Below are 14,148 nucleotides of genomic sequence, written 5' to 3'. Positions count from 1 at the left end.
AGACAGAGTGGCTAGTAGTGGACTCCGAATACGAGAAGAGAATCCTGAACTGTACTTGCTGGGTCTCTTCCCAAGAGGAGGCAGACACAGGGCGCACCTGGCTAAAATGACAGACCTATTATGCATATTAGCTAAACCGCGGATAGCAATGGTGTGGAACTCAAGGGAGGGCCCAAAAATAGATCTATGGTGGGCGGACTTTAAGAAATGGGCGATGACGGAGACAGCAGTGTGGATAAAGGCGGTACAGAAAGGAGTGGGGGAAACGGGACAGAGAATGATGGCATGGAACTCTCTGATGCAGAATTTATTTGAACAAAGAGAAGACAGTGAAGAAGAAAACCCGGGAGGGGGGGGGGACAGTGAAGGACAGTCATTCGATAAGCCCCCAGAACAGGAAGGCGTGAAAAGTAAGCACTAAAGCAGCCATGAGAAATGAGGTGGTCCAAAAGACTTGATCCCCCACCCACTCTGAGGCGAAAACGTGAAATGACATCTATGCCAAGTGCCATACGGTGAGTTATGTTGTTGGTTAAATGTTATATGTTTTGTTTGTTTTTTGTAAGTAATGTTGTTAAAAATCAATAAAGAGTTTAAAAAAAAGGGTATTAAGTTAGAGGTGGAATCAGTATCGGCATGCATGTTGGGGGGGGGGGTTTACCAGAAGTGTGGTGGAATGATCTTCTGAAATGGGCAGATGCTGAGGCGGTGGCATGGTATGAAGCAGCTAGTAGGGGTGGGGAGGAGGAAGCAGGACCCCTGATAGCATGGAGACAAATGGTGGCCACGATGTCGGGACTCTCACATGTCGAACCCAGTGAGTATAATACATCTGAGAACGGCGAAGGGGATTAACCCAAGAGAAACGAAATCCGAGGCGGTGAAGTAGGAGCTAGAGTTAATGGGGAAGGAGGGGGGAGGACTGCAATGAGTAACAAGTCATTGTAAGCTAAGAAACTACTAAACGAAAATGTCTGATGTGTTGGTTAAGTTTGGAGTGTTGTTAAAAAATAATAAAAATTGTTTAAAAAAAAAAAAAGCTTGAATCTGTAAGTATGCAGCATTATCCAGAATTTTCAATAGAAAAGGCACTGTTGTGATGGGGCGGTAGTTGTTTGGGGAGTACAGGTCGAGGGATGTTTTTTTTTTAGTAGGGGTCGATCCCAGGCTTCCTTGAGGGTGGGACAGGGCTGGTGGTAAAGGATGCGTTGATGAAGGAGGTGATCAAAGGGGCCAGTGCTGTGGCACAGTCTTTAATTAGGTTGGCTGGGCAGATGTCTCCTTTGCATTGTGATGGTTTGATGTGCTTCATGATTTGGAGGACTTCGGGAGTAGTTATTTCTCTGAAAGTGAAGGATTTGGGTGGATTGCTGCTATGTTAAGCGTTTCCGTCGGGCTTGTCTGTGGGCAGCTTTGGTGAGGGGCTGGATTTGGTCAGTTTATCAAATTGAGTTTTGATTTTGCTTTTGAGTGTTTTGATTTTATTTAGCATGGTGTGTTGGATGTTTTTGCACCATTTGGAGTTTTTCTCAGTGGGTTGAGGAGAGGTGGTGGGGATAGTGAGCTCATTATAGATGGCGAATAACTCTTTAGATTGTGAGTTGGCCTTCTCGATTCTGGCATTGTAAGTGGCTGCTTTGGCAGTAGAGATGGCTTTTTTTATACTGTTTAACAACAGTGAGGAAGGTGTCCCTTGTGATGGAGGAGGGATTAACCTGCCAGGAGGTTAGTGCTACTCTTTTGGCAGTACGTGAATCCTAGAGTTCTTGTGTGAACCAAGAGTTAGAATGGAGTATCTTTTTGGCTTTTTTCTTTTCCAGTGGAGCTACTACATCTATTAAAGCTTTTAGCGTGGTGTTGTAGATCTCAACTAGTGTATTTGAGTCGTTAGAGGTGGAATGAGCAAGGGCTGATGTTTCCAGGAAAGGGATTAGTCTATATGTGGTGAGCAGCTTTTTTGATCTTGCCATAGTGGCTGGTGCTGGTGGGTATGGGTACCTCCTGTTTTTGCTGATATGAAGAAGTGCAGTAGGTGGTGGTCGGTCCAAGGTCTGGGGCTGTTAGAGCTGATGTCGGCCACACAGTTGTGGTCTGCGATCCAGTCTAGTATTCGACCCTTGGAGTGGGTAGGTTCATTCACTCGTTGGGTGAAGCCTAGATCTAGGAGGGCTTTGGTGAGGGTTTTGCTTTTTTTGTCTTTGGGGTCTTTGAAGCCTAGGTTGAGGTCGCCTAAGAGAATGACTTTTGAGTTCACTTTCAAATTGTCACCTAGGATATGTGTGATGTTTGATTGGAAGTCAAGTGTTGGGCCTGGTGGGCGGGAGACAATGTGTATTGTTATAGTGTCATTTGGCGAGGGAGCTATTTTAGCTGATAGTGAGTCAAAGTTGTCTGCTTCGTTGGTCTTGAACTGTCTAGCGTTGAGGGTTTCTTTGAGGATAAGGGCGATTCCTCCTCCTTTACTAGATGGTCTGTCTTGACGCAGGATGATGTACCCTGGTGGTAGTGTTTGGCAGATGGCTGGTCTGGAGGCTTTGTGTAGCCAAGTTTCGGTTATGGCTAGTATGTCTAAGTCTAGTTCAGTGATAAGATCATAGATCTCGGTGGAATGCGCTGGTAGGGAGTGTGCGTTGATGAGTGCACACTCTAAATGTGTTTTCTGGTTGTCCTTTTGTTTAGTTGAGGCAAGTGTGTCGAGGGGAATGTTGGTTGTGCTGGGTGTGTTTGGCATAGGTGTGATGGTTGGAGGCGGAGTATGATGGGTGTGCTTGCAGGAAGAGGCTTGGTGGGGGCTACTGGGTGAGTGGATCGGCCGCCTAACCTTTGATCTCTCATGTAGAGAGGAATAGGGAAAGTGTTGGTCTGGTTATTTGTGGGTGGTTTAGGAGGAGTGATGGTTTGGTTAGACCTACTAATAGGGCAGGTTATGTGATTAGGGGTAGTTTTCCTATGGGAAAGTGCTGGTAGGAATGGTGTAGGTGTATGGTGTGGGAGCAGGGGAGTGTGCGTGCCATATTTCAGAGAGGGAGCTTATAATATGTTTGTGTAGACTATAGGCTGCTCCAAGGAATAGTGGGGGGCTCACAGTTAGGAGTGGTTGTATTGGACAGGTATACAATTCACAGGCAGAGTGGGCTAGTCACTGAGAATGGTGTATACAATTCCACGATCAAAGGTAGTCAAGTCCCAATTGGGCACCAAGGCAGTGGTGAGCAGTGCATACAATACAATCAAAGGTAGGCTAGTCCCAATTGGTTACCAAGGCAGTGGTGAGCAGTGCATACAATACAATCAGGGTAGGCTAGTCCCATTGGGCAACAGGGCATTGGTGGGTTAATTGGACAATCAAAGGCAATGTGGTCTAGACCTGGAGGGCTGTTTGACACAGAGATTGTCTGAGCGTATAGTTGGGAGGCTTGCAGGTTAATCGTACAGATCGGCATGGGGAGAGATCCCATGTGTGTCAATTACACAATTGCATAGCGATATTGGCATTATTACAGTTGGGATTACAGACTTGTACAGTGTGCGGGAGGCAGTTGCTAGGCAATGCCTACACCAGTGCCTATATGCACTAGTGGCAGAAAGGAGTAGTATTGTATAGACACAGTTCGTATTTGCAGCAAGTGTCTGAGTGGATGGGCGTAGTGGGCTTTCCTGGACTTTTGCAGTACTTACAGTGATTGTCAGCGGAGCGGTGTGTAGTCTGTTTTCAGAGCTGACCAGCGCAGACAGGCGAGAGACAGGCCTGGCCCTTGCTCTGCGGCTCTTCCTGTGCCGGCTGACGCCATCCGGTGGGCTGTGGCAGGGAAGTGGATTGCAGGTCCAATGGGCGGCTGGAGGTGTCTTTGGTTGCCTAGCAACCGGTTAGCTTCAGAGCGGCAGCCATTTTGGCAGCGCCGTAAGATTGCAGCTGCCACGCGGATTTCACCACGAAAAACAAAAGCTACATGTGGGCAGAATGCCTACACGTGCTGTTGCGACGTGTCGGAGGGGCAACGGGGCAAAACCAGATATTTTAGTTGCGGATGGGGTCACAGTGGGCATCATCTTTGGCGGCGGACCTGGTGGGCTAGTCTTCTAGTGAACGACGAACAGGCCTCGCTGTGGATCCGGGTGGGGAGATGAGGGCTCCTGCCCTTCTCTGGCTGGAGCTGGAAACATATAGCACCTTTCTCTAGCAGACTCAAACATTTCTGCAAGAGGAATGGATCCAGAGTTTTGTAGGTGGATGATCCCGAGGGTCTTCTTTAAAAGGGGAGACAATAACCCTGGGCTACTGTTTCCAAAGCCAAAGCACCTGAAGTAATGCCCTGCCATTCTTGCAGATGCTGAGTGAGTCTGCATCTCACCGGGGTCTTGTGGATCAAGACCTCAGAGGGGTTTTGAGATGGCCGAAGCAGCGGCTGAGGGTAAAGAAGCTGCTGCTTGGGCAGACTTGGCACCTCTTCCTCGTCCACCACGAGGACATTTCCTTTGACCTCTTTAACTGGCCAGTCCGCTCACTCTTCCAAATGAGCAGTAGTAATGAAAGGACTTACCCCTCCAATCTAGTGCGAGAAGGTTGTGGCTGTCTGATGGTAGCGCCGAGTGACTTGGCTGCCGCTTTTGAGGTCTGCAATTTTTCTAGGCTCTCGTCAGCATTACTGTCAAATAGTTGTGTGCTATCAAAGGGCATGTTGAGAAGTCTAAATGGTACATCAGGTGCAAAACCAGACATCCTCAACCATGCAAATCTGTGTATAACAGTGCTCGCCGCCATGGCTCTGCTAATACGGTAAGCAGAGTTCCAACCCGATTGGAGAGACTCACACATTGCATCTTTCCCGTCCTTCACAATGTTAAGAAAGCCTTCTCTCTCCTCTCCCTCAGGAATATGTTCAGCCACCATAGAAATATAATCCCACAAGGTGAAGGAAAATTTAGCAAGGGCACAAGTGGCGTTGGCTGACTTCAAAGCCAAACTCCCGGGTCAAATAATATCTTCTTTGACAAGCTTTCTGGTGTCAGGTGTCTGGACAGATACTCTGGGTCACTGCTCGAAGTTCAATACTTCTTGGTAATATTTTTGTTTACAGCCAGGTTTGTCTCCAGCGCTTCCCAATTAGCTTTCACCCTCTTCTGAAGAGCTATATGGAAAGGTAACATAGGGTCTTTTTTTAGGACCTTTTGTCTAAGATGTCTGTGAGGTCATCTTGCTCAAAAGGTGGAGCTGGCCTCACCATACCAGAAACACTGTCACTTTGCCCATGAGCTGCCTGTAGGATGCCTCAGCATGTTCTGATTGATCAGGCTTTCCAAAGTCTAACTCTGGCGAAGTGTCAAGGCCACTGCTGATTGTAAGCTATCATACAGATCCCTCATTCTAGATTCCTCTGATATGAGGGCCTCAGGGACATTGGGTGTGCCATACTTTAACACCAAAGGTTGTGTCTTGGTAAGAGGGCTCATGTACTTCGAAAATCAAAAATATGGACTTGAAAATTACCTTCTTAGGAAGAGGTTTGCATTTTTATTATTTTATTTCCTTCAAAGGCATCAAAGGCGTTGACGCTTTCGTCGTAGAATCGCAGTTTTGCGAAAAACCAGACCTGCTGTATCCGAAGCAAAAGCTATTGCGGAAAAACTGAACTGAAGTAACAGGCGCAGTGTGTACTATTGATACCTTTGATGATGTCAAACTCGAGACGGAGGCCCTCGAGGGACGAGACGACAATGACACACTGCGCTCTCTGGCAAAGTAAAACATTCCGAAGCAGCTGACGCTGGAAGGGAGATATCTAAAGATGAGGAATAGGTGGGAGGACACAATCCATTAGAACGAGTTTTTGAACAGTAATGAAATTATTATCTCACCTTTACAAACAAAAATGTCCTATATTAGGGGGGTACTCTAGAACTTAGATAGAATTATATAATAAGTACAAATCCTTGCATGTCGAAAGTACAATTTTCCCATGAGTCAAAAAGTTTATAGGCTTAGTGACAAAAAACGAGTAACATTGCAGATTATAAAATGGAATCTATGTCGGTCTAAACCAGGTTATACAGGTAGCAAAGGAATTCTGCCATACTCTTGTATACAAGGTATGTCTTTATATTGTTGAAATATTCTGTACTACTTCAGGGTCATTAGAAAATATGGCGTCTGCTTTCTCACTTAGAATCTCTACTGTGAAGCAACAGTAGAGGTGAAAATCTTTCTTCATATTCAAATTGGAGGTAAATCTAATTAATATTTCTCCTAAAGAGCTATGTTTTAATGTTACCTTAGTGTAAAGAAACAAATCTGGAATATGACATCTAAGTGTAACATGTTTGTTAACCCACAGATCCTAAAAATATATGCTCCTGAAGAAGGGAACCAGGGATGTCATTTAGGGGTCACACCTGCGACACCCAAGGTCTCCCTTGATCCCAAGCTACAAAGACCTGGGGTCTTTCTTGCTACCCCTACAAAAATAAAAACGGAGGCTCCTGGGCTCTGGCTAGCAGCATGGGGCTCTTTGTTCCTGAAGTGGACGTTTTTCTGATAGCTATAGCTGGTAAAATAGCTCAGTGGGTTGAGCACTCGCTGCTGCAATGTGTGTGCGTGTGTGATCTGTAGGTTGGACTCCCGACAAGGTCAACTCAGCCTTTCATCCTGCTGAGGTTGATAAATGAGTACCAACACAGGTTGGGTGCTATTCTATGTATATTTGTTCTATATGAAGCGCTTAAGCATAAGTGCTGCATAATAACACATCATTATCGTTTGGCCTTGAACGCCAACTTGCATTCACAGTAATTTGGGCCTGTATGCGCTGATATTAATGATACATATGGTGATCCATTCTTGTAAAACATGTATATCACTTTTACAGTGATATTGTAACCATATTTTTCAAAGTGTACTTAAAAACAATGTTATTTGATGCCATTACCTGTTTTGTCAACGGGTGAAAGGCAGTGTCCCATTGTTTCCTGAGATGTCACTTTGGGGTGAGGTTAAATGACATCACTTCATGTGATGTCAGAGGTCAAGGGTCGTGTGATGTCACTTCCGCTACCCCTGGCATTTTGGTAAATGACGTCCCTGAATGGAACTATCTCGGAATGGGTTGAGCTGTACAACATTGCAACGTGAAGGATCCTAGCATTTATTTGTTTTTAAAATTAAGATTTGTATTTTCGAAATAATACATTGTTTTATTTTTAATATATTAATGGAAACATTAAGCTATAGATTGAAAAGCCCCAAGTCTCTTTATCACATCTTATTTTTGTGATTCTTGACTGACAACAGTACTATAGTGTGAAGGGGACACGAGTATCCGCACGTTTAAGATACTTTTTCTCTTTTATATACACTGTGGATAACTGGTGGCCCAATCAATTATTGCTGCAGAGAACGTACATGTCTATTATCTCACCAGTGACTCCATTAAACCCTGAGGTATTGGACTAACAGTGTGTTTAAGCACTCTTCTGTTTACCAGAGTGGATGGTTTTCTGAAGGCTTGCAAGCTCATAGAGCCATTATTTTTTACTTTTCTCTTATTCTTGATTGCATTTATTCTGCCTTTGTGAATTCCTGGATCTAGCTCTACCATACTACACCAGGTTTCTGTCTCCTTATTCCTGAACATCCCAGCTGCCCCCTCCTAGGTAACTCTCCTGTTTCTCCGCCACCCCTCACCCCTCCCCCTGTACTTTTTCTTCAATTGTTGTACACTTTGGATATTACACTATGGCAGTCCATGCATAGGAACCTGCATTTAAGATTTCAGTTGGGAGGTATTTCTGCCTTGAGCCTTCCATCATTGTTTCAACCCATCTGAAAAGGCACTTGACTGTTGGGTTCCAACCTTCCTGATAGTCATAGTGGCTACCCCAAAAGACCAGCTTTCCTTTCATTATCTAGTCACACCCCAAGGAAAAATTTGGGCAGGTAGCTAATAGGTCGATCTACTGAGCAAAATGAAAGTCCGATACGACTTTAGGAAAGGACGACTATCTCACTCGCAAAGTCACCTTCTCCTTGGTAAACAACAAATAGGGAGGTCTAAGAATGCCTGGAACTCAGGTACCCCTCTCGTAGGAATTTTGGCCATAAAGAAAATCACCTCAAGGATGAACAACCTCAATGAATGCAGGGTTCCAACAGAGCCCACACGAGTTAACTCTACACTAAATTCAAGTCCCATGCAGGAACAACAAACTAGCATGGCAGAAACTGGTTACACAAACAACAGGAAAAACTGCACAACAGTGGGGATTGTGAAAAAAGCATTACTCTGAGGTCCTTTTAAAGACCAAAATGGCAACCAGGTGCTCCTTTCAAGTGCCAATCTGGAGGCCCATCTTGAACAAGAGCAGAAAATCCAGCACAAATGAAGTAGAACACACCGAGAATGTATGCCACATGCAGGTTATAATGGACTTCGTGAGCAGCCTTCGACTTAAAGGACATTGTCCAACAAATCCCACTATTTATGCCTCAGCCTTTCAGCCCCCCAAGTAGGAGAGCAGGTCCGCCCTCAACAGAAGGCACCAGGAAGGGTAGATGGACATGACCAGAAACTCGGGGCACCACTTTTCCCAGACTCTATCGGAAACAATGTGGAGCAGGACAGCCGTACTTTCCAAAGAACCAGCGGAATGACAGATCAGCGAGAATTTATAGATGGGCTTAAAGTTGCACTCTACCATGAATGCATCCCCTAGAGATCCCTGCCAAAGAAATACCCTGGAGCAGAATAACGTACACTTAATGTCAACACTGGATGTGAAGAGGTTAACATGATGAGTCTCCCAAAAGTATATGATCTTCTCCAGAACTTACTGGCAGAGCTCCCACTCATCGAAAGCTGATGTCCGACAACTCAATGCACCTGCCGAGATATTCTCTGCCCCGGCAAGATGGGCAACAATCAGAGTTGCGTTCTCTGTAGTTCAGAACCACAATCTCATTGCTTCTCTCCAGAAGCAATGAAGCCCACCCACCCCACATTTGTTGAGGTAGTGCATGGCCAATGTGTCATCCATCAAGATGAGCAAAGTCTTGCCTGGCAGAGGAGAAGAAGGCAATCAGGGCATATTTCCAGCAAAGTAATATACTCCTGAGCATCTATCAGAGACCACACACCGCTCACTATAAGGCCGAACCGGTGAGTGCCCCAGCACTTCAGTGACCACAGTCAGCTTGGGGCCAGGGTTGCCAAAGCAATGTCCCTCTCAGTAAGTTGTCTCAGTGACCACCATATGAGATCTCGAGAAACAGTGAGACCTGCAAAATGTCCGGCATGTCACCTTGGGACAGAGGTCACTGACAACAGATTAACCACTGAAGCAACCTCATGCGCAACAGAGCCTCCAGCATGATAGGATAGAGAAGACCATGTGGTCCACAAACCTTACAAAGGTGGTGGCCAGGACAAGTCTCTAGGAATGGAAACATGCATCATCTGAAGGATGATCGCCACCCAATCTATGGGAGAGGAGGTCCTGCCCAGGCAGGTGTCCAAGCCCGCTGCAATGAACCATTGGGACTGGGACTATCAGACACTGGACTTTTTGAAGTTCAAGAAGAAGCACTAACTGTATATGTGCACTTCAGATGCTAGACCGCCAGTTCTGGGGTGCATGCCCGAATTAACGAATTGTCCAGTGTGAAGGCTTCATGAAGCAAGACACAGACGACAGATTCACTTAACAAAAATGACTATTTTATATGTCAGGATGGATTAAGGCCTAATTTACCCTATGCAAAGGTAGGATTTCCTTACCTAAAGAAACTACGAATAGTCTGTGTCAGTAAGTTCAACTTAAAAGTCTGTCTGTATCCAAAACCTATACTTGCCCTCACAAATAAAAGATACACAATGTGTAGGGATGGCAGCACCAAAAGAAACATTGTTCAAAATAAAATTGAGCTTCTTTCGGCTCTGGCTTGTTTCAGCTTCCCCTTCCCCAAGTTCAAAATATTTGCACCAAAAGGACTCGGGGTTCCCCTCCCAAGTGTAACAGTTCCAGGATATCTCAGGGTTCCCTTCCCCAAGTTTAACACAGTTTGATTTGGTTTAAGTCTCTTGATTTTCACCAACATTGTCAGCTTCACTTTAGGCTCTTTTTGATTCGTATCTATTCCAACAGGTGCTTTCTTTCATGTCAGCACTTCTATCACACAGCCTCTATCTTTGGGCTTCTCTTGGCTCTTTCCCATGTTGGGCTACTCGGTCTAGGCGCAGTTGTCAGACCACACGGTCCTCCCATTACAGCTCAATTACAGCTCACACAACCAATAACCTGTGGCACTTTGTGATGCTCCTAATTATTCTTGATTAACACCGGTTTGCCACCTGGCACCAGGGTCAATACTTAACATGTGCTGGTCTTTCTCTTTGGCAGTCTATTTGCTTTGCCACAACTTGCATTAACTTTATTCTGTGGTGTATATCTTCTTCCACCACCTGCTTTCACCTAGTCCCTTTTAGATGCAACAACTTACTTTTAATTTAGTTTATAAGTATTCATGACAGCTTTCACTTTGTTTCTCAATGCTACTTAGCAAGTTTCACTCCTTTCACCATAACACATCATTCGCTTTCCACTCGTGCTATAATTTCATATTATTTCCATATCTTCTCTTTAGTTCGGTATTCAATATATGCCGATGCATTTCCGAAAGTATTTGACAACTTTTTCATGATTCATTATTTCTTAATTCGTGTTCCAAACCCCATTCTCATAAGCTTTTTGCTGGTTCGCATACATTAAATGTCCAAGACCTGCAGCCAGAGCACCCCGGTACGCGTATTCCGTGTCTCACACGCACCAGGGCTGCTCAGCTTCACTGGCCATCTTCTTGCCATTCTCCGCCCTTCTCTCCACTCCTGGGCATGTGCCGGGAGCTCCAGGTGGGAACACAGGGAAAATCTTTGCACAGCGTCCCAAGGCGGTTAGGTTTCTGTGTTCCCCAGCTCCAGCTGGGAAGACACGGCTCAGGTAATTGCTGGGGCTTTGGTCCTCTTGCGGCGCGCTTATGTTGTGGCATCTCTCTTCCCCTGGCAACACACAGCGTCCTCTTTGCCGGTTCTGCTCCAGCATGCTTGTCGCCATACAGCTGCCACCTTCTCTCCAGGCAGGTTCTCCCTGCTTTGCTGCCTAGGCCTCCTTTTAAGTATCTGTAGCCTTCCAATAGGTTGCTTGTGCAAGTATTTTGCCTGACCCTCATTACACCAATTAACTGGACATGCCTGATCCTCCATAGGCATCTTCCTCGTCTCAGTACCACAGTGGTGAAACTGACTAGAAGAGTGCGTTACTCCTAGTCGCCTCTTCTTCATCCCAGTCAAAAGGTACAAGATTGAGGGTCAGTGTGTGTGTGTATGTGTATGTGAGAGAGAGAGAGAGAGAGAGAGAGAGTCAGTATCCAAAAGCGAAGGCCTTTCCCTGGCCACCTGAGAGGAAGATCTAAGGTGAGTAGATGGGAGGATGCCCTCTGGTTCTTCACACCAGGAAGTGAAGACATGAACACACACCCCTTCAGAGATGAGCCAAAGCCACTGGCAACAGTTTGGCAAAGACCCTGGGTACCAAGGAAAGACCGAACAGCCAAACCCGGAACTGGTAGTGGACATTCCCCATCACAAACCGCAGATACTTCTGGTGATTGGAATGGGTCAGCAGATGGAAGGTGTCCTGGAGATTCAGGACACCAACCAGTCTTTCAGGTTGGGTGCCTGCAACCTGCAGCTCTCGAAATGTTTTATACTCCAGTTCCCATGATCGCTCACTGTTGCTGGCTTGGGCTGATGGGAGATGTAGTCCAAAACATTTGCAGAGCCCAACGTTGCAAACCACTGGACTGGGGAATATGGGTCATGATCACAAGCTTGAACTTATCCTTGCATTGATACAAGATCAAGAGCCTTAAATCCATGATGGCAGGTTGGCCCGAGGTGATTATTCGGAACCAGAAAAATAGGAGTCCCATGCCCACCTTTGTTCCATGAGTGGCACCATCACAATTGTGCCCTTCCTCAGTATCTAACCACCGTCCTCCAATAGGGGAGGGTTCACAGGCAACAAAGGAGTAGAAGTAAGTTGGCTTGGTGAATGTAGAAGATACAGGATGCAAAAAATGGGCATTACAAATTCTAAGGCCCTCTGTTATCTGCAGACAGCTATTTGGACAGCGTAAAGCAGAGCGTTCAGGTGAGTATGACCTTCCTGCCAACCTGACTAACTGAAATTACGCGAAACAAATAATTATGCCCACTGTTCCTGCGATTGGTACAGGCAGTAAAGTCCCGCAACATGTGTCGGCTTCTAGTGTCAGATCGACATTAAACACCTTTTTTGAGTATTTGAGATGTTTTGTTTAATGGAATTGTTATTTATGATTAGGGGTTCAGATAGACCTAGGAGTATATTTACAGTTGAGATCATAATTTGTTGGCGATTAGGAGCGCATGGATATAGCTCAACCTTTGTATGTTTTTTTGTCTGGTATTGGGTTTAGGCCAGTTGCACCAATCCATGCCAGGACCCTCCAATCAACTTCATTAGTGTAACTTTCAGAATTAGGATCACACAGATTAAACAGGGAGGTAGCTTGACTCAGGAGAAGCCCATTCGTTATGTGATGATTTGTCAGAGGTATCCATAGAGCACAAATGAGGACCCCTTTCGGGAAGACAAAGAAGGTGAATGCCTTGAAGACTTACAAGGTATCATAGACCTCTTCCTATGCTCTGGTTTTACGTTCTTTGTCTGGAGGAACTATGGGTTCAACAGCATCTTCCTCCACTCTATCCCTAGGGGACTTGTAAGGCATCTGCTTTCCAACCACGTGGAAATGGGCAAATAGTTTTGCGGCACATCCCCAGATGGCCTTGTAGTGTTGGACAGACAGGAGCTGCAATTCTCAGTTTTGTGATCCTCCACAAGACAGTATAACCATAACATGTTGAGGTCTGACATGGATGCTTTGCTCCCGCAGTTGGAGCAGGGATTGAAGCTAGAGCCTTTTGAGGTTAAGCATGATACAGCAAGCTAGAAAACCTAGTGGCATGTTCCAGAAGTATCCTGAATGCACAGAAAAAAGGACAGAGTCAAGGGGTGCTGCGGCTCCATACATACTGGCCCCAATTTAATGTCTGGCATGGAAAGGCACAGAGAGGAGCCATGATGCACCCCCTGTTGGCGTAAAGATTCCAAAGTCAGCTTGGCTGGAGATAGTATATAAAAGATGAGGGATCTGTGGGAGGAAGGAATGCAGTAGAATTCAGCTTCTGCATAGAATGCAGTTACCTCCACTGAGATTGGTAAAGATCCACCCGGAAGTTAATGAATCGTTGTGGATAGGTTATGGGTAAAGAGGTTTTTTTTTCAGGTTTGGTATTAAAACAAATGTGTGCAGATTACTGGACAGAGGTTCTCCAATGACTGGATAATTCCAAGGATGGGCAGAAAAAGGGACCAGAAGATGTTTTTCTATTTGCTTCCCAAAGAGAAGTCAAACTCTTTACCCCATAAGGCCCACCATATGAACTAAATCCCAGTGGTTACATAATGACTTTATCAGCCTGTTTGCATGAGCTCTAAATTGATATTGGTATGGAGTAGTGTGTATTCCAGTCCATATATATGAAGGAAGCCTCACTAGAATTTATCAGGACAAGCAATGGGCCTTAAAGTAATATCGCTTTCCCAAAGAGGTAAAAATGGCTACCATCCAGATTGTGGTAAAGATTGTTTTTAAAGTATTGTGTGGTAGAATTAAAGGTGCAAAGATCTGCGGTACAGATAAGGAGAGGACCCACCCCCGATGGCCCGACTACTGATCCCAGGAATCCGCAAAGTGCAACAGAAGCCTCCTCATGCAGAGTCTGGTGTATAGGACCACCAGGAGGCATGCTGCCAGAACGCCCAGAAGGTGTTGATACCACCAGGCCGTGGTGATTGATCTGCTGTGGAAATGGGAGACGCAAGTCTGAATCGCGGTAACCTTGTCCCCATTGGGGAATACCCTCTGCTGCTGAGTGTCCCACAACAGGCCGAGAAACATTAGCATCTTGGTAGGGATGAGCTGAGATTTCTGGTAGTTGATTGAAAACCCCAGGTCGAATAAGGAGAAGATGAGCCTGTCCGCTGAGGCTCAAA

General features: G+C 45.6%; 1 protein-coding gene across 7 annotated transcripts in view; it reads right to left on the bottom strand.

Annotated features, from left to right (window-relative positions):
• Nucleotides 1-14,148, bottom strand: part of ACSL3 (acyl-CoA synthetase long chain family member 3) — a 3,215,977-nt gene that overhangs the window by 804,679 nt on the left and 2,397,150 nt on the right. The gene's annotated exons all lie outside the window — the stretch shown is intronic.

The sequence above is a fragment of the Ambystoma mexicanum genome, chromosome 10, assembly GCF_040938575.1.
Source record: "Ambystoma mexicanum isolate Mex_15411 chromosome 10, UKY_AmexF1_1, whole genome shotgun sequence".
Taxonomy (NCBI): domain Eukaryota; kingdom Metazoa; phylum Chordata; class Amphibia; order Caudata; family Ambystomatidae; genus Ambystoma; species Ambystoma mexicanum.
This window is presented reverse-complemented; position numbering and strand designations above follow the sequence as displayed.